Here is a 20,284-nt window from a genome sequence, read left to right as displayed (position 1 = left end):
GTTTGAAAATAAATAGCCTATTAAGTCTTTAAGTATTAAGTATTTGGTGCTGTGATGAACAACATTGAGATTACAAAAAACGAATGGCTGTTTTAAAAACTACACACGTTTTGTTTGTTTGCGGGGTTACCGGGGTAACTGCTGCATTCTGCAGTTCATCAGCGCCCTCTGCTGTCACTGAGCGGCACTTGAGTGCGTGTCCCTTTGACGCAGAATACAGCGGTGTTGAGCATTTATACAGTTGATGGGCAAAGTATTCTTGAGTGCATTATAAAAAAAATATTAATTGCTAATAAATTATTATTTACGATATTTTAAAGTGCCCAAGATAACAATATCGTGCATATTCATTATCGTGATAAATCGCATTATCGAAAATCGGCACATGTCTATGACTTACTTTTGAAGTAATGCATTAAGTTACTTTTGCTGTTTCTCACATGGCTGAGGCTTGCAGGCCTTGCAGGTGTTCTTTTTCTTGCTGAGAAGTTATTTTTTTAAAAACACATTTAGATTATTATTATATTCTGAGCACTTTTAATATTTTCTGACCCCTAGAGTGAAGTATTTCATACAATAGATATCTTAAAATAACAGGTTATATATTACCTAATGTACAACTCTTTTTATTGAAAGTAATGCGTTTTGTAACTTTCCTTATTTTTGTCTGTTCACACATAAATGCGCATGTCTAAATAAGGAGTAGATCATTTTAATTAAATTTGTTTAAAAAAATGTTCAAGCAAATAAAACTGAGTTTATTATTTATTTAAATATGTTACTTATATATAAATACTTGTTCCATCAAAAAAGTAACTATTGCTTGTAATGCATGCCGTGAACACTGGTCACTGACAGCAGAACTCATTCTCACTTCTTAAAGTGATTTAGCTATAAAACTAAACGGTAAAAGATACAATAAAACTTTACATGTAAAAATAAAATCAAAAATCCATGAGTATAAGAGAGTTTGTAAATCCACATGTTTATATATTTCACAGCACCTTCTATTTGAGTGAAACAGGATACTCAACATGTTCTCATGTTTTCCTGTGGGGTTTCAGGCCGATTCACTGGGTTTGCTGAGCTTCCCAGCAGCTTAACTTCTACGCGCTCTGACCAAAGACTCCCGGCGGTCATAGACGTCAAATTGTTTGCAGGCTGGCAAGTTGGACAAAGACCACAGCTGCCTTGTGTTAGCTCACAGCAGAGGCAGCCAATCACTGGACTCCAGGAACAAAGTAGGAGGGATATAATCCTGCTTTATGCCTCACACCTGCATTAGATTAAACTAATTGCCACAGGTGTGGATGGGTTGGAATGGGCTAGATTTTTGCATTTTATCATCTGACAAAAAAAGTAGTAAATTAATCAGATGGTTCCAAGTACAAAGCTCAGATATATGATGTGAATCACAAAGTATAGTTTCCTAGGTGTTGCTATGCAGTGTTTTAATGTAATGCTAGGCAGTTGCAAGGGTAGGTTACTAACATGAAACATCAAAACATGAATTAAAAAGTAATGAATAATGACTGCAGTTTTTCCTTAATAAACCACCCGTCTTAAACACCATAACGTCTAGCATACCAAAAGTAAAACCGATTTCATGGTTCAGTAACAGAACTGAAAGTTCTTTCATGAGGAGGATACATATTGTGTCACAATGTCAGAGTGCATGTCGACAGAATAGACCCCCTCAGGACAAGACTTCGGCCTGTGAGGAGTCCCTCGGAAATCAGACATCAACATCTGCTCTGATCTGGGTCTCATTACATGCACAGAGCTCTTCTGAATTCATGAGCATCTTTAATGGGAAAAAGGCAGCACTTGTGTTGGAAGGAATACACCATATATTTTACAATGGTCCTAGAGCATTTTGGGGAGTTTCGCAGAAGATAGTTAAAAGTTGGCAAAATTATATGTGAATATGGCATTGAACGCTGTATATGGAGCCTGACGAAACACAGAAACAAAACACTGTTGCCTCCAACACAACTTTTTAAAATGACATTTATCTCACCTAAATGTTTGCTCATTCATTGCATGTGATTTTATAATGGGGTCATTTTGTTGCTCAAGAATTTACACAACACAAGGAAGCGTGATTTCAATCTCTTAAAAAAGATTGAAAAAAGTAGCACAAATAATTACAATAAAGATACAAATGAAATAAAGAGGAACTTTTTAAATAGGTCTAACATGATTCAGTTTCTGTAGTATTTCTGAATACTAAAGTTGTCTTTTAGTCCTGAATAAATAAAATACATAGGCTATTAATCCTGATTCTATACAATTCAAGCTTTTGCTAATAAATATTTTGTTGTTTTATTAACATTGATGAGTTGGACATATATTAGTCTGCTGTTACTTTAAGAGCTAGGCATTATACTGTTACACATACATTCTCTCAACTGTTTATTTAAGATATAACTTGCCAAGACCAGAATGTTTGAACATTTCTTGTGTTTTTAAATCGCTATAATCTGCTCAAAACAAATTATTTCTTGCGAGCTGTTTGTTCAGCACCGAATGAATGACACGGTCCCCGCTGTAACATCACACTAGGTAAATAAGAGGATGACATCTAGCGGAGAAGACCAGCTATGAAATTACTGTCCATCAGATATGTTCAATGTTTGCGGAAATAAATATGTAAAAAGATTGGCTTGGGGTTTGAGAATGAATACCAAATCTACCACATTTTTTTTAAGTGTGTATTCACACCAAGTGCAAATAGTATGCCTTGTTGGCAAGTGCTATTCGCACTAGCTCCACCTAACAATAGGTGCGTTTACATTGAGAACTGTAAACGGTTTAAAAGTCCAATCCGAATGAAAATGCTCCATATAAACACCTCAAATGGAATAAAAATGCCCAAACCGAATGAAATTGTAATCGGTTTGAGAGGGGTGGGATAAACCTTTTCATGAACCGATCAAACAAAAAATGTAACCATGTAAACGACCTGACCGGATTACTTTGCAGTCTAGGTCCTTATTTGACGATTTTAACAAAGCCAACCTTAAGAAAGTATTGCCTAACTTTCACCAACATGTCTCTTGTCCCACACGAGGAGCAAACACACTGGATCACTGCTATTCTCTGTATAAGAATGCCTACAAGGCTCGTTCACTACCAGCCTTTGGTAAATCGGACCATGCCGCCATTTTCCTTACACCTGAGTACAAACAAAGGCTCGTTCAGGAACCCCCGGTGAGGCGGGAAGTTAAACGCTGGTCGCCTCATTCAGAGATCACGCTACAGGCAGCTCTTGACGACGTTGACTGGGACATGTTCCGGGCGAGTTCATCGGACGTCAGCGAGTTCACTGATGTGGCGCTCTGCTTCATCAACACACTGACAGAGCAAGCCACACAAACAATAACTATAACGTCCTTCTCTAATCAGAAACCGTGGGTGGACAGTTCAATCCGCGCTGCAGTGAACGCCCGCACTGCCGCATACAACGCCGGTCTACTAACAGGGAATATGAGGGATTATAAATCATCCTGTTATGCTCTCCGACGCACCGTTAAAGCCGCAAAGCTCCGTTATAGGGATCGCGTGGAGTCTTATTTCCAACTCAACGACTCCCGGCGGATGTGGCAGGGACTGAGGACCATCTGTGCTTTTGAAACGAAATCCTCTGCAGAAGTGACAGCTGATCCGTTGCTTGTGAACGAGTTAAACTCTTTCTACGCTCGCTTTGATGGCAATCGCGGCAGCGCGACACCGCCGAGTGACGCGTCAGACAGAATCACTCAGAGCTGCAACAATCACGTGATCTCTGTCTCGGAGGATGACGTTCGTAGGACACTCAAACGTGTGGATGTTAGGAAAGCTGCTGGTCCGGATGGTGATTCAGGTTGTGTCCTGCGGTCCTGTGCTGATCAGCTCGCTGGACTCCTCACATCCATCTTCAATGAGTCCCTTGCTACATCTGTGGTCCCAACCTCATTCAAAAAATCCACCATCATCCCTGTCCCTAAGAACAGTAAACCCTCTTGGCTAAATGACTATCGCCCAGTGGCTCTCACGTCTTTAGTCATGAAGGTCTTTGAGAGACTCATCAAAAACAACATTTGCTCCTCCATCCCTGACACCTTGGACCCTCTTCAGTTCGCTTATCGTCCCAATAGATCGACTGAAGATGCCATCTCTCACGTCCTCCACTCCTCCCTCACACACATCGACAGCAAGAATGGGAACTATGTAAGACTGCTATTTATTGACTATAGTTCAGCCTTTAACACCATAGTTCCCATTAAGCTAACTAACAAACTCCTGGATCTCGGACTGAACTCTTCTCTCTGTCACTGGATTGAAGATTTCCTCACTGGCAGACCTCAGGTGGTGAGAGTAGGACAGTTCACCTCCACCTCCATCACCGTGAGTGTGGGAGCTCCACAGGGCTGTGTCCTCAGTCCCCTGCTCTACTCTCTCTACACGCATGACTGTTTGTCCACACACAGCTCCACCTCTGTCATCAAGTTTGCGGATGATACTGTTGTCCTGGGCCTCATTTCCAACAACAATGAGACCGCATACTTGGATGAGGTGGAGCAACTGACATCATGGTGCCAAGACAACTGTCTCCTTCTGAATGTGAACAAGACCAAAGAACTGATTGTGGACTTCAGGAAGAGACAGCAGCGGTCATATTCCCCTCTCATGATCAGCGGGACACCAGTAGAGAGAGTGAGCAGCTTCAAATACCTGGGTGTGAACATCTCCGAGGACCTGACCTGGACTGCACATATCCAGTCTCAGGTGAAAAAGGCCAGGCAAAGACTGTACCACCTGCGCCAGCTGAGGAAATTCCAGGTCTCACCAGCTATCCTGAAAACTTTCTATTCAGGGGCGATAGAAAGTTTACTAACTCAGTGCATCACAGCGTGGTATGGTAACAGCACCAGTCACGACTGCAAAGCCCTGCAAAGAGTGGTGCGCTTGTCCGAGCGCATCTCAGGGTCAGCTCTCCCGTCTCTGCAGGACATCTACATCAAACGATGCAGAGGCAGAGCTACAAAAATCATCAAGGACATTAATCACCCGGCCAACCCCCACTTCACCCGGCTGCCTTCTGGTAAGCGCTTCCGTAGCCTGATGGCCAAAACTGAGAGACTCAGGAGGAGTTTCTTCCCACAGGCCATCAGACTCCTGAACGCTGTCACTTAACTACATGTGACTTCACCTCACTTCAGTATTAACAAACTCACATACTGATATTGCACTGCACTTTATTCTTGTGTTTCATGTAACTACTCATTATAATGCTGTTTGCACATTACACTCCTGCACTTCTGTTATCCACAGATTTATTTTTATAGTCTCCAGTTTACTTTATCTCACTTATTTTATTCCACATCTCTTATTTCTTTTACTTGATTTATTCATAATTCTACATATGTATATATATATAGCACCTTATCCTATTCCTATTTTATCCTATCCCTATTTTATAATTTATTGTGCTTTTTTTGTTAATTGTTATTTGCTGTCCATGGAGCGGACCTGTTTACATTTCACTGCCGGTTGTATTCTGTATTACTGTGTATGTGACAAATAAAACTCTTGAACTTGAACTTGAACGTGATACACAGCGCGCTCCTTCACCACCGCACGCCGCGCTCACACGCAGGCTATAATGTTGAGAGGAAAGTTAATTTTTCAATTTTTTATTTCGTTAGAAGTTATGAAGATAATGTAAGCAAAATGACACAGACATAGCCCGGCTACATCCTCTCATCTTGACAGCATTTGTCCCAGGCATGTTTTACTTCAACTGTGCCTGACAGAAGAATTTATTTTTTCTGAGATGATTACACTTTTTAATAAATAAATAGCTTTTATAAAACCAAATAAGTCCTGGTGGCCGTTGAGAGTTGCTATGGCATTTGTGAACGCATTCCAGCTGCGGGAATACGGGGTCGACATTTCTAATGCTGCAGACAAACTGCTCTGTGATTTGAAAAGTCAGCACATGTAAACCCCAGATCATTTTAGATAACGTCTCATGTAAACAGTCCACTAAATCTTTCAATCTGAATTATTTAATCGGAATGACCAAAAATTGTGTATGTAAACGTGGCTATTGCTGTTCCAACCACTCATAATTCAATGTTTTCAGTGGCGCAATCAGTAAGGCTTATGGATATTGAATTGCTTTGATGCGATCAACACGGGTTTGAATCCGCCTTTTGTAGAGCTCACTCTTCTCTCTTTTCTCATCAGAAAATCACATCGGAAAGGCATTTACTTTCAATAAAAATTAAGAAATTTTCTAAATGTGGAAATAAAGTGCTTAACAAAATGTTTAATAAGAAGAAGAAAAAACATTTATTGGGTAGGGTTAGTGGTAGGATTTTATAGTCGAATTAAGGTGGCATCCATATAATAATTTAAACAAAAATAATAATTTGCATCCTGTTAATGTACAAAAAGTGAGGTGCAAATAGTATGCATTAGGGCGATACTGAAGAAAAATGTGATATGCAATACCTTGTTAAACAGGGCTGGACTGGGGCTAAAATTCGGCCCTGGCAAACCCAGCCCAACCAGCCCATGAGTTCCCTGTGAATGTTTTTGCTGGGGTTAGGGCCTTAAATTTGAGCAAATAAATACAACTAGGACAGGGACAAATAATGATGGATAGTATAGAATTTACTGCAAATGCAGATAAACTTAATATTGCACTTTTGTCACACAGAAATGCAATTTACGGTAAAGCACTGATTTTGAGCATGGATGCAGTAAAGTAAATTTACTGTTTTTAAATGCTATCTTCATTTACTCAATCTCATGTCCTTCCAAACCTGTATGACTTTCTCTCTTCTGTAAAGCACAAAAGAAGATATTTTGATATTTTTGTATATTTTATGTAAATATACAAACATATTAAATTAAATAGACACATTTTTGGGTTCAACACCTAATTTATGTAAGACAATGATATGCATCTCACGTGGTTCTCATTAAAATAACATTTAGTTAAATGTCATTAGATCTATTCAAAAGTTCACAAAACATTTAAAGAGAAAAAACTTTGTCCTTAATTTGTGGGATCCAGGCTTTAAAGCTGTTTTATTGAATCATAATGACATTTTAACTGAGTTTAACTGTAGGCCAGTTTCATTTAACTGTAAGATCATAGTAGTCACAGGTAAAGCCATGCTCCTCATTACCATGGGTATATGGGTTCTAAAATATATAAACCATACACACTCACCCAAAGGATTATTAGGAACACCATCCTAATACTGTGTTTGACCCTCTTTTGCCTTCAGAACTGGCTTAATTCTACATGGCATTGATTCAACAAGATGCTGAAAGCATTCTTTAGAAATGTTGGCCCAAATAGATAGGATAGCATCTTGCAGTTGATGGAGAATTGTGGGATGCACATCCAGGGCACGAAGCTCCCGTTCCACCCCATCCCAAAGATGCTCAATTGGGTTGAGATCTGGTGACTGTGGCGGGCGGCCATTTTAGTACAGTGAACTCATTGTCATGTTCAAGAAACCAATTTGAAATGATTTAAGCTTTGTGACATGGTGCATTATCCTGCTGGAAGTAGCCATCAGAGGATGGGTACATGGTGGTCATAAAGGGATGGACTTGGTCAGAAACAAATGCTCAGGTAGGCCATGGCATTTAAACGATGCCCAATTGGCACTTAGGGTCCTAAAGTGTGCCAAGAAAAAAATCCCCCACACCATTACACCACCACCACCAGCCTGCACAGTGGTAACAAGGCATGATGGATCCATCTTCTCATTCTGTTCATGCCAAATTCTGAATGAATGTCTCAACAAACCAGGCAACATTTTTCCAGTCTTAAACTGTCCAATTTTGGTGAGCTTGTGGTAACTGTAGCCTCTTTTTCCTATTTGTAGTGGAGATGAGTGGTACCCGGTGGGGTCTTCTGCTTTTCTAGCCCATCCGCCTCAAGGTTGTGCGTGTTGTGGCTTCACAAATGCTTTGCTGCATACCTCGGTTGTAACGAGTGGTTATTTCAGTGAAAGTTGCTCTTCTATCAGCTTTAATCAGTCGGACCATTCTCCTCTGACCTCTAACATCAACAAGGCATTTTCGCCCACAGGACTGCCGCATACTGGATGTTTTTCCCTTTTCACACCATTCTTTGTAAACCCTAGAAATGGTTGTGCATGAAAATCCCAGAAATTTAGCAGATTGTGAAATACTCAGACCGGCCCGTCTGGCAGCAACAACCATGCCACGCTCAAAATTGCTTAAACCACCTTTCTTTCCCATTCTGACATTCAGTTTGGAGTTCAGGAGATTGTCTTGACCAGGACCACACCCCTACATTCATTGAAGCAACTGCCATGTGATTGGTTGATTAGATAATTGCATTAATGAGAAATTGAACAGGTGTTCCTAATAATCCTTTAGGTGAGTGTATAATAAACTATTGAATTTGTAATAAAAAAACATTGTAAACATGTAGAAAATATGAAAACAGCCTCTAACTATAAAAGTGATTTATATTCCGCAATATTAATGCAAGTAATAATAGCAACATTTTTGATAAATACGTTTCTTCCAAAACATGTCTTTACTGTTAGTAGCTGCAAGGTAAATTGTGGTTTTGCTATAGTGACGTTTGTAGTTTTCCACTTTAACTCGTTATGTATTTAAATGCTCGTGGTTGTTTTCAGCTAGGTTCACCACAGAACCTGTAATGTTCCCATTTCACACGCTTGTATCAAACAAAATTTGGAGTCAAAGTGCCGTTCATCATTTTATAGAGCAGCAGAAACTCAGCGTACGTTCGTCAGTGGCTGCGTTTTGCGGATATTCACCTTTTGCAGTTCCATGCGCCATGCTCTCAAAAAAAAAAAAAAAATCTGACAAATTATAAATAAATAAATAAATAAATAAATAGAAAAAAAAGTTGCTAATATAGAGGGGAGGTCTTTCTTTCTTTGGCCTGTCAATTCAAATTAAAAACCAAAGGCCTGCTGTGTTTCAGCAAAAATTTCTGTTAAAATAATTAGTGCGTGTATTTGGTAGTTCGAGTAGTTCGAGCTTTCTATACGCATATTTCTCATGTCTGTGAGGCAAGTAGCCTGCTGCGTTTCGGTTTATTTATGAGACGCGCGCTCCAGTTCACGAGCAATAAAAGCGATCACTCCGGCGACTTCGACACGATTAATGTCTGCTATTTGCTTATTATTTATTAAACCCAGGCAATTGGCCAAAGAAACCTTTATTACAATTAAGATACAATTTAAACAAAACGAAAGAATGCTTTCTACAAAACAAAATTTAATATTAAACTAAATATAACCACCAAAATCATTTCTGACTCACTCGCATCTTTGCACTTATCATAATCAGATGAAATGTAAAAATATTATGTTTGAATAGGCCTATTATAATAGTATGCAAAAAGAAAGAAGACAAACATTGTTTAATGGCTACAACGAAGTGAGCCACAGATAAATGTCTGAGCTGGATTTAATTATTTTACAGGTGAGCGGTTCATGAGCGCGCCTGCAGATTATTGAGCTGAGTCAAGCCAATTTAGCTTTATTTATTATATAGTTCTTTTACAATCACGATTGTTTCAAAGCAGCTTCCCAGTGTTAAACAGGACAATATTGCAGCAAAATTTGATTTGCTCTGGAGAAAACAGTGATGTTATCAGCTTATTTCATTAATGTTAGTTTTAACATGAGTCACACCAGTCCGCTTCGCTCATTACAGGCTCGCTCATAATTACAGTTAATGTGTCGGGTTGGGCCGGGCAAGGCTCGGACACAAAGTGTACAGGCTCCGGTAGGGTCGGGCTTGATTTTTTGGGTACGATCTAAGCTCTAATTGACATTTAAGGTGTCATTGCTGCTCGACCACATATCCGTCGTCTTTGAGAAGCGGCTGCAGAGCGGGGCTCAAATGAGGCTGCTACTACTGGGTGGTGTAGGCCTATGTGGATATGGCTGCGAGATTAGTGGTCTTATTTTTTTTGCATCGGCTGCAATTAGCCTCAGTTGGATCCGTTCACCATTTGCATTTGGTTTAAATCCATAATACTGCCAAATTACTGATGTACATCTTTTCTTGGATATTAAGCCGTTGTCCTCCATTTTATGCCTGGAAAATTCTGTGGCGCACGCAGGGGAGTGGGCGGGATCAGTGCAGAGTAGATGATATTATTGGATATCGCGATATTTTTGAAGGCGATTATCGCCCCTAAAAAATTAACATATCGCCCAGCCCTAATGCGCAGCCCTAGTGTGCATCCGTCAAAATAAAGTATTGTAATGTAATTACAATTAAATTGTAGCATGTAATTACTATTTATATTGCAAAGAACTGCTCCTTTGATATGGTGTAAGAATATCACAATTTTAACCTAGTAAACAGGATCTATAGCTATTTGCGCTTAGTGTAAATATCATCTATCGCTAAGAAAATTATTAGTTATTTTCAACGTGTAAATAGAATCTAGTTGATATTAAAACTTAGCGCAAATAGCCACTGCCTTTATACAATAAATAAATAAATAAATAAATAAAATCGAAACCAACAAAACTATAATCACTCTTTTACCCAGCCCTATTTGAAACCACTTGCTCTAAATAAAGTGATCTATGGTTTAATAATGACTCACCAAGTTACAAAAATGTGGCGCAAAAGCACTATGCGTACACATATGTCGACGGTCCCGTTTCATACGTAAATAGGCCTACTTTGGTACTTTTGGTCTCTACCTGAAACAAATATGTGCTGTATTCTGCTCGTTGAGGCCTTCTACAAGTCTATCTTTACACATTTTCACAGACATTTTTGTGTAAATCTTTTTTTCATGCAACGAAAATGGAGCACTTAAAATTTAAAAGCACTTGTTAAGTGATGGTCATAGAGAACATATGCCTCTTAAGAAGCACAACTGAAGGGTATTGGGCATCTACAAGGCTAAGAGCAGAAAGTGAGGAGGATTTTATTTGGACACAATGGATAATGGAGCTCTTCAAAAATTCATTCAGTCCCACTTTCAGACTCATTTCTTTGAGTATCTTACATGAAGTATCTCTGACAGTGAAGCACAATCCTCTATAGCTCATCACATTGTTCAGTGACCAAGCACAGAATTACCCACAGCCACAATAAAAGACTGCAGTTCAGCGAAGTGGCTACTCAAATAATGGCACAACAGTCTCTGTGAACAGAAAAGGAAATTGGTTGAAAAGGTGGAAATCCATTCATACAAAATTAATAAATACTGACTAATGCGCAAAACTAGCAAAGTGGAATTATATAGTTCAGCTCATTTACCGGTATCTTATTTACTGCTTCACACTATACGTTTGTGCACTTAAGTTAAAAAATGTAGGGTTGAGAAGATTTTTTTTTTAAGTTTTTGAAAGAAATCTCACCAAGGCTGCATTCCTTTGGTCAAAAGTACAGTAAAACAGTAATATTGTGAAATTGTTTTACAATAAAAAAAAATCTTCATTACATTAATAATTACTCTAGTTTTCAGTGTCACATGATGCTTCAGAAATCATTCTAAAATGATGATTTAATGCTCGGGCAACATTTATGATTATTATCAATGTGTAAAATGTTTTTTGCTGCTTCATATTTTTGTGGAAACTGAAACTTCATTAAAAAAAATTAGGATTTGTTGGTAGTGTATATTAATGACTACCAATTAAATAAAAAAAATAGGTACATTCCACCAACTGGTTGGCTTAGTAACATTTATTATAGCATCTAATCTGATTAACATTTTCAGGCATACTGATAAAAGCCTGGTCTCATTGTTAAAACTAAGGTATCAATACGTAACCTTTTCAGGTGCAAAATGTACAATTGAATGGATGCTAAAATGTATAATATGGGCATATATTGACAACACTGAAATACATTATTACACATATACAGCTAAAAAAACTAAATATGAACAAATCCAATACCAAACCCAAACATAACCATTAAACAGAGGATATAAAAATAATATATACAACTTAAGGGACAGAAATGTGTAGAAAAACTACAATTTTACAAAAAAATAATACAGCATTAAAAATTTATTTTGAGCCGATAATCCCACTCATACCTCTAAACCCATAACCAATTCTAAAAAAAATGTTATATAAAAAAAAGACAATCATCACAAAAAAATGACAAAATTAGTCAAAAATATGTTAGAGTTGCAGTACTCTCTGGAAGGAAAAACTTGTTCACTGCCGTAAAACAAGTCGTAAAGCGTCTCAAAGGAGCAGGTTTTTGAATTGCATGATTTTACGTTTATGGTCTCTGCTGAGAAAAGAGATGAAGATTGCTGAATAACGGCTTGAATTTGGGTCTGTTTCTCACAATCGTATGGATTCTGAAGTTGCGGATTACTGCATTACTTTTGTTGTATTGATAAATAATGAATCGTAGATATTTGTACCTGTAAAAGTTGTTCATACATTGTTCATACATCATCATTTACATTTTAGTGCTGTCGATACATCAATATTGTATATGTTTCAATGTGTATTAAATTGAAGTACATGTAGTAGAACCAAACTTTTTTTTTTATCCAACGTGATGAGATCACAACTTTGACAATAAGCAAATGTGTACAAACAGACCAAATGGATTTTTTTTCCAAGACAATTTTTTTTTTTTTGCGGTTCGTAGGTAACTCCGTCTGAGGGCAAGACCAGACTTCTTTTTAAATCCACATCATCCTCTCTTTAGAAGCGAGTAGCTCATATATCTGCACAGTCGACTACTCCAAAATCCCATTATAATAAAGGGTTTTATTTTAGGAAATGTAAAAAGTGCATGAGCAGACAAAATATTGGGTAGTGGAAAAATGACGTAGGAAGAAAAACATTGTGTGAGGTGAAGCGACAAACTTGAAATGTGTTATTTTAGGAAGAAGAGGCACAGAAAGTGCAAAAAGTCAAGATAGTTACTGTATAAAAACAGACTCGGAAATGGAGAACAGCGAGAGCCAGGGACTCCCTTTGGGCCTGTGCTCTCCGAAAGAGAAGCTCAATTTATCATGTGTGAAGTGCAGCTCTCCGTTAACACCCTGAACGATTAAAGGAGCGGACATGAGATGTCCTGGGGAGCAGAAAACTAACAGAGTCTGGAAAAATCATTCAATGAACCTCTCATGCCTGTTCCATTGGTAAAGAAAAATGCACCTCAGACGTTATAGTCACCTCTAAGTGTCTTGGCCAGTGAGATGCTAGTCGAGAGTTCCAAGACAAAAACCATCAATTTGCTCTGAACGTTAAGATTTCTGTTGTAAGACTAAACACCTCATCTGCCGTTTGACCATATACACTCACAATCCATAAGAATTGCTAACTAATTTAACAGCTGTTTAGAACTGCAAGAGAATGATGGGATATCATACACTGCCTGAATCTCAGTACAAGATTTTTCTGTATAAACTTTGTTCAAATTACAAGACATTAGCAAAAAAAAAAAAAAAAAAAAAAAAATCCCCCTCAAAGCTCAAACACTAAAAAAGTATACAAAATCAACAAGTTATGAATAAATAAGTTAAGCAATTGTATACAGGTTAGTGCTCCAGACTATCATTTGAGGGGAGTTGCAGCATTTTGGTGGTGCTGGAGGAAAATTGATAAAGTTAATTTAATTATAAAATTACTCTTGTTTTGTTCATGTGTTATGTGCAGTTACTTATAATATTACAGCCTCAGTGATTATAAAAAGGAGCAATCTATACTTGTTTTCTGTGCAGGCGCACTGAAGCCGTTTCATTCTGGGGGGGGGGGGGGGGGGGGGGCTAAAAGTTGGGTCGGAAAATGTATGACGTCTGTCAGTCTATTTTAATTTATTTTATTTTATTTCATGTTTTTAAATACAATATAATTTTAGTCCACAGCCCCCCACCAGGGCTCTTTCCCCACCAAACACAGAATTTTCCGTTATTTGTGAGAAAACGCTTCCCTGTCAAAAACTGAATTTTCCATGTTTTCACTGTCAGACGCTAGGTGGCGCTATTAAGCATCTACTGAATGAGTACAGAATCTCCTGATCAACGCAGTAAAAAAAAGCAATCATATGTAAACAGATGTAAAATATGTAAAAACAAGATGTTTGTCAGCATTAAACAGCATACGAATCAAAACTATAAAATGTTACTGAATGAAATGTGGACCCAGGATGAGCTACAGGACTGTGCAAGCATTAGGGGTGTTAATGGACTCAATCTACTCCATCTGTGTTTGATAACTGCTCTGAATCTGATCCGTCTTTCAAAAAACATTATTTTCTCGGCTTTTTGTTCAAAATGTTGCTTTTTTAGGAAACTTACCCATGTAAACGTGTTAATAAAAAATGATTTTTTTTTTTTTTATTTAAAAGAAGAGGGTCAACTCTTTCTTTTGATTTATTGCATGCTCAGATATTCATAAAACGAAATATTCCGTGCTATTACATTTTTGTGAAAATGGTCAAAAACACTAGCCTGACGTGGTCATACTCAATTTCAGTCAGAATATGAGTCTGAGACTGCTCCATTGGGCTGTGATTATGGGGCGTGTTTCAACCGAACCAGGAAAGACATCAATTGGATAGACCTACAACCAATCAGAGCAACGAAGCGACGCATTGTCAAATGTCAACAGACAGAGCTCAACTGCACTGTGTTGCCAAGTCCGCGTTTTTTTCCGCGGGTTGTTTTCTATGTCTATGTTGTTGTATGTTGTTCTATTATGTGATATATTGACCCATGAATGTAAATTTTAGCTGGCAACCTTGCCAAAATAACACACATTTTACCCCCCAAACACCGTTCGGCTGGCATCCAGGCTACAAAAACACTGACGGTGGCTGGCAATTTTTTTTAAAACACTGTCAGGGAAAGAGTTACAGGGTGGAAATGGCTAAAAAGTCAAATAAGTCTGCCTATACCGCCAAACACTGGTTATAATGGTAATTTCATGTATTTTCATGTCTTTGCCACAAAGTGGCTTACACATTTAAAAGTTTATTTTACAAATCACATTAAAAATAACATTAATATTTAGAGCCTTAAGCGCTGTAAAAAGTGTGGCGCACTTGAAACCCCTTGACAGGTGCTTGAATTTCACTCTCAACAGGTTGTACGAACCCCGAGATGAATGTTTAAAAATAAAACATTAGACTTTCTTCCATAATCATAATGTTTATGATTTGTGGACTGAAACCCCATAACTTTGTTCATAACATGTTTCTCCTGGTTTTCACGTCAGCGCTGTTTGGTCGTATGGTTTATAACGGATAAGTCTGCGCTGAACGCTTTCTCACTACTGCTTCCCCGCAGTAGCAATGTTATTAATTCTATGGCGAATTCAGATGCTTTCTCCCAGTGCTGTGTAGTAACGTTGTCGCATGATCAAGATTGGCCCGTATATGAACTCTTGCTCCTCTGTCTATTATTGCTCCGAACTGAAACGGTCCACTCAGTGCTGTTCAGAAGAGCAGCACGGTTCTGCTCCGCTTTCTTTCATTTGCCACTTGATGCTTCAATGTACTTTTAACAGAAATGGTAGCTCTATAGTACCAGTGTGACCTCTAAAAAAAAATGTAGTCGCGCCTGCAGGAAAAAAGGTCACAAAATGTCAGGAGCCTTGTACAAGAATCAACACATTATTTTAAAGTCACTTTATTCTAATTTAAAATGAACATTTAAGTTGATTGTACTTTTTTGATTACAGTGAACAGGTCATGGGTTTGATTCCCATGGAATGCATTAATAAAACATGGATCTTGGCAAGTGAGATTGGATAAAATTGTTTGTCAGTGCATACATGTATGTAATGCACATACACTACAGAACCAAACTACAAGTGTGAAAGCTTAGATTTCATTCATCTGTTGCGTCCTGGTCAGGTGTGTGTATGGCCCACATGCTAAAAGAGCTAAAACACGGTGAAACATGGGCATATAAAATGAGGAGGGAGGAATAATGAGGCACTTTGGTATCTGAGTCACCCTGACTGTACACTAATGCTTTTACAGAGCGTCTCTGAGATGCATATCTGCACAAAGACAGGCCTATAATTAGTGAGCCGGAGTTCCTGGCTGACGCAAACACACTCAGACTCCACTTTTATTGCTGCCGTCCTATTCTCATGACTGATAAAGTGGGCAGACACATGAAAAGGCTTGAAGCCTTTTCTTACCTTACTTGGAGAGGCGCAAGAAGCTCTCTCCGTTTTGATGTGGTTTGTCATCCCCGCTAATACATCTTCCCGTATCACGGTCCTGATCAAATGCGGGCTTTCCACTTAAAATAACCTTTCATATTTTCAGATGCTTCGCTTATCAAATCCTCGATAAGATCGAGGTATCAGAACATTCACAGAACCAGAACTCTGAAGCATACTATTGTTGAACTCAAATATTTGAAAATACATATTTAATGATAGGACGATGAAAAAATGGTTCCTCAAAAATAGTTTTCTGTGAAACACAAAACAAGACATTACACAGAATGATAAAGCTGCTTTTTTTTTTAAATGAAAGTGGATGGTGATTAATACTACCGTTCTGGACTTTGGCCGATTTTTTTTTTAAAGAAACAAAAATAACTTATTGTTCTTTTTAACTTTCTATTCACAGAATCTTTAAATAAAAATATTCATCAGCAGAAACGGTTTTCAATATTAATAATAAATCAGAAATGTTAGAATGATTTCTGAGGATCATGTGACTGAAGACTGGAGTTACATTTTAAAATATATTAAATTAGAAAACAGTTATTTCAAATTGCAATATGTAACTGTGTTGGCTGCATTTCAGGTCAAATGAATGCAGCCTATGACTATGCAAATGGTTTCTTTTGGGGGGGAAAAGAAAAGAAAATGAGAACCAATGGAATTTGGTGTCAAATACATTGACTTTATGTTGTTGCTTTTCTTCTTTGTGAAGCTCGATAGTATACATTAACATCAACTTTTGCTAAACAAAAATAACAGCTCTGACATTAAGGTTTTATGGAAGAATTCTAAAAATAAGTGTGATTAAAGATGGATGACATTTTTCATTTTGGGTGAAATATCCCTTTAAACTTCTAACACGAGTCACTACAGTTGGAGTAGGATGGAGACTTCGCCAAACTTAAATACAGGCCCTTTAGCGAACCTGCATCATCTGGTCTTTATTAATATGGCAAACCCTCCAACTGTGCTCAAAGAACACGGTGTGAGGCGGCTTACGCGTCTAGACCAGGCAAAAAAGGATCCATTTCCAACAGCTGACCACCGATCTTTAGGTTTAAACTTTTCAGGAAATTATGGGAAGGTATGTGCATTTGTGTGTGTTTGTCCTGATTTCAATCAGAGAGAAGGGAACTGTAAACATCATGACAAACTCACAACAGAGAAAGTGAGAGAGAGCTCATAACATAAGCCATGAATGATTGCACAGGCTGAGAAACGAAACGCAGATGTCATTGTGTACACGTTCAATAAATAGAAGCACATCTAGTTTCACTGCCTGTGTTCCATTAAGGCAAACTTTTGAGGCCATTTTATTGATAAAGTGGCCAACATTCCTTCATTCTCTAGATGGTTCTCAGTGTTTCTTGTACACTACTCTTCTCTTCTAATGCTTATCCATGTGAAAGGGATTTGAAATGACTTCTAACAATTTCTAACTACTTCTAATTTTGCTTGTCCTCGTCCTGCAACATTTGTGCTACAGACATAGATACCTTGAATTGTAAGTCTGGTATGTTTTTAAAAGTACTCACAATTGCATTTATGGGTAAAACATAGGGCTGGACGATATGGACAAAATTTATATCACGATATATTTCTTAATTTTGGTCGATACGATATAATTTCGATATCGATATGAACTATATAAAAGCTTTAGAAAAACTACCAAGAACTGCCACAAAGGATTTCTGTACCTACAAACTTCTGACAAATTAATTTGCCAAGTCTATGAAACCTCCTCCTATAAAACTATATAATATTTTAGAAATAAAAACGGTACAAATAAATTAATGTTCACCTTTTATTTGTATTTAGCCTTTATACGAACAAGAATTGTGAAATCACCGTCAAATAAACATAAGACTCTCACTTCGCAGACGCAGTTTATTGAGCCTTTTCTTTTAAGTTTTAAATTTCAGTGAAGAACGATTCATAGCGCTATATTCTCCTTTTATGCAAAACTACACCTTTATCTACTGATGCACAAAAAATAAATAAAAGAAGACTCAATTCAGTGGCCTATTTGTGCTCTGTTTGAGATGAGTGCACGCTGCTTTTTGCAAGGCTTTAAACAGGAGAAAATGATACATTTTCGTGAAGCCATGTCTGACCGTCTTTCACAAGCTTTGATAAGGTAATTTAAACGAGAATGAACGCATTGGTGTTAATACATGACATTGTGTGCAAATGTGGAAAGTATTAAAACAAATGTGCCACTTGCCTCTTACATATAGCCTAAATAGTCTACATGGATTATTTGTAACGCTTGGCATCGTAAGACATTAGATTGATGCATATGTCGATGTTACACCCCTAGTCGGCACCTCTCCGGCACAAGTTTAATATCAGCCCCATTCGCACGGGATTCGTATTATCTGGGGACCTCTGGTGATTTGTAATAATTGCAGAGAATGTCTGTGATCTTAATCCCGTGCGAATCGGCCATGTCTGTAATTTGTAAAGTAAAAATTCCCCCGCAAATTAGCCTACCTACCATCTTTCGCCGAACACCGAGGTCCTGTGATATTAGTCCCGTGCGAATCGACATCTCTGTGATTTGGCCAGGATTAGGCGGATTGTATATACTTTTTGCAAGCTTTTTTTCTCCCTGTGAGCATTTCTATCTTTATCTTTCACGAAGAATAAAGTCTGCATTCATAATGCGCACCGTTAGTGCAGCCGCGCCCACACGGATTATACTTTCACTTTAGAATGAGTATCAATTTGAGAGTAATCTGATTGAATGGTGTGTTTAATATTAACATCAATACTGTTCTGAATGAAAAACATAACAGAACAGTATAGTACAATGACAATCTTGTGCTTTTACATTTAGTTTTGAAACTGAATCTTCCGCCGTAGGCTATTGTCAGCTTCCTACTCGTGATAAATGAAATCTGATTCCTGCCGCCGGTCTGAGCTCAGTTCATGGCGTCTGTTTGCTAACTGAACGAAATTATATTTATTTATTAGGCTACTGTAAAATAATCAAAACGATATCGATGCCTGTTTATGATTTCATACAGCTATCTATAAAGAACATCATATCCGGGAGAAGTCAGTAAATTCGAGAAAAATCACAGTCTTTGCTTATCCTGTGCGAATGCGCCACGCAAAACTCAGATGTGGAGGAGTCATTTCTCAATCACAGAGGTCCCTAGATAATACTAATCCCGTGCGAATAGTGCTTTAGATAGACGAACCACTTCCACGCCACTAAAGAAAGTTAGTCTTTCTTCTCTTATCAACTATGTATTTCTCCTTACTTGTGGAAGCTCGTTCAGTCACATTTGTGTTGCGGTCAGGGAAACTCTCTTTGTAGCTAAAACGTGCCGCGTTGGATCTATCAGCCTACTCCTGCTGAGCACTGGCTGCGTGTCCGTGGTGTAGGCCTACGTCATCACGCAAGAAGCCAATCGTGTTCTGCTCTTTCTGATGGCATGCGCCCTGAACGTCAGTCATATCGAAATATCGGAAATGTGTTTAAAAATCATATCACCGTTATTGAAAAAAATTATATCGCGATATATATTGATATTGAATTATTGTCCAGCCCAAAAAAAACACTAATATTTTGAAATAATATTATAATAAAAACAAAGAAATTACTCCCGTCTTCAGTGTCACATGATCTTACAGAAATCATTCTTATACTGATTTGATGCTCAAGACATTTCTGATTATTATCAATTTTAAAAGAATTTCTTATTTTTTGTATATTTTTGTATTTTCTCGTATTAGAGGCTGATTTTTTTTCATGGGAATCCCACGGGAGTCAAACAAAATTACTATTAATCACATGATTAGGACGGGAGAGAAATTTTTTGGGATGGGACCGGGAATCGTAATAACACTGATACCCGCTATATACAAATATACCGTTTATATAAATTAACTATATGTTTTAATTTTGAACTCAGTTCTAGTTGCCCTGTCTCTATGCTCTCCTGTTTGCTCCGGTGTGCCTGGTTCAGTGAATGACATGCTCCACACCTGGGTGGAGGTAATGCACCAAGTGGTTGTGCCAACCACAAAAAATATAAGAGAAGGCGGCTTCACCATGCACATTGTAG

General features: G+C 38.0%; 1 protein-coding gene across 1 annotated transcript in view; it reads right to left on the bottom strand.

The window, feature by feature from the left end:
- The window catches only part of ror2 (receptor tyrosine kinase-like orphan receptor 2), a 110,223-nt gene that overhangs the window by 72,080 nt on the left and 17,859 nt on the right, over positions 1-20,284 (bottom strand). The gene's annotated exons all lie outside the window — the stretch shown is intronic.

This window comes from Pseudorasbora parva, chromosome 23 (genome assembly GCF_024679245.1).
Source record: "Pseudorasbora parva isolate DD20220531a chromosome 23, ASM2467924v1, whole genome shotgun sequence".
In the NCBI taxonomy this organism is placed as follows: domain Eukaryota; kingdom Metazoa; phylum Chordata; class Actinopteri; order Cypriniformes; family Gobionidae; genus Pseudorasbora; species Pseudorasbora parva.
This window is presented reverse-complemented; position numbering and strand designations above follow the sequence as displayed.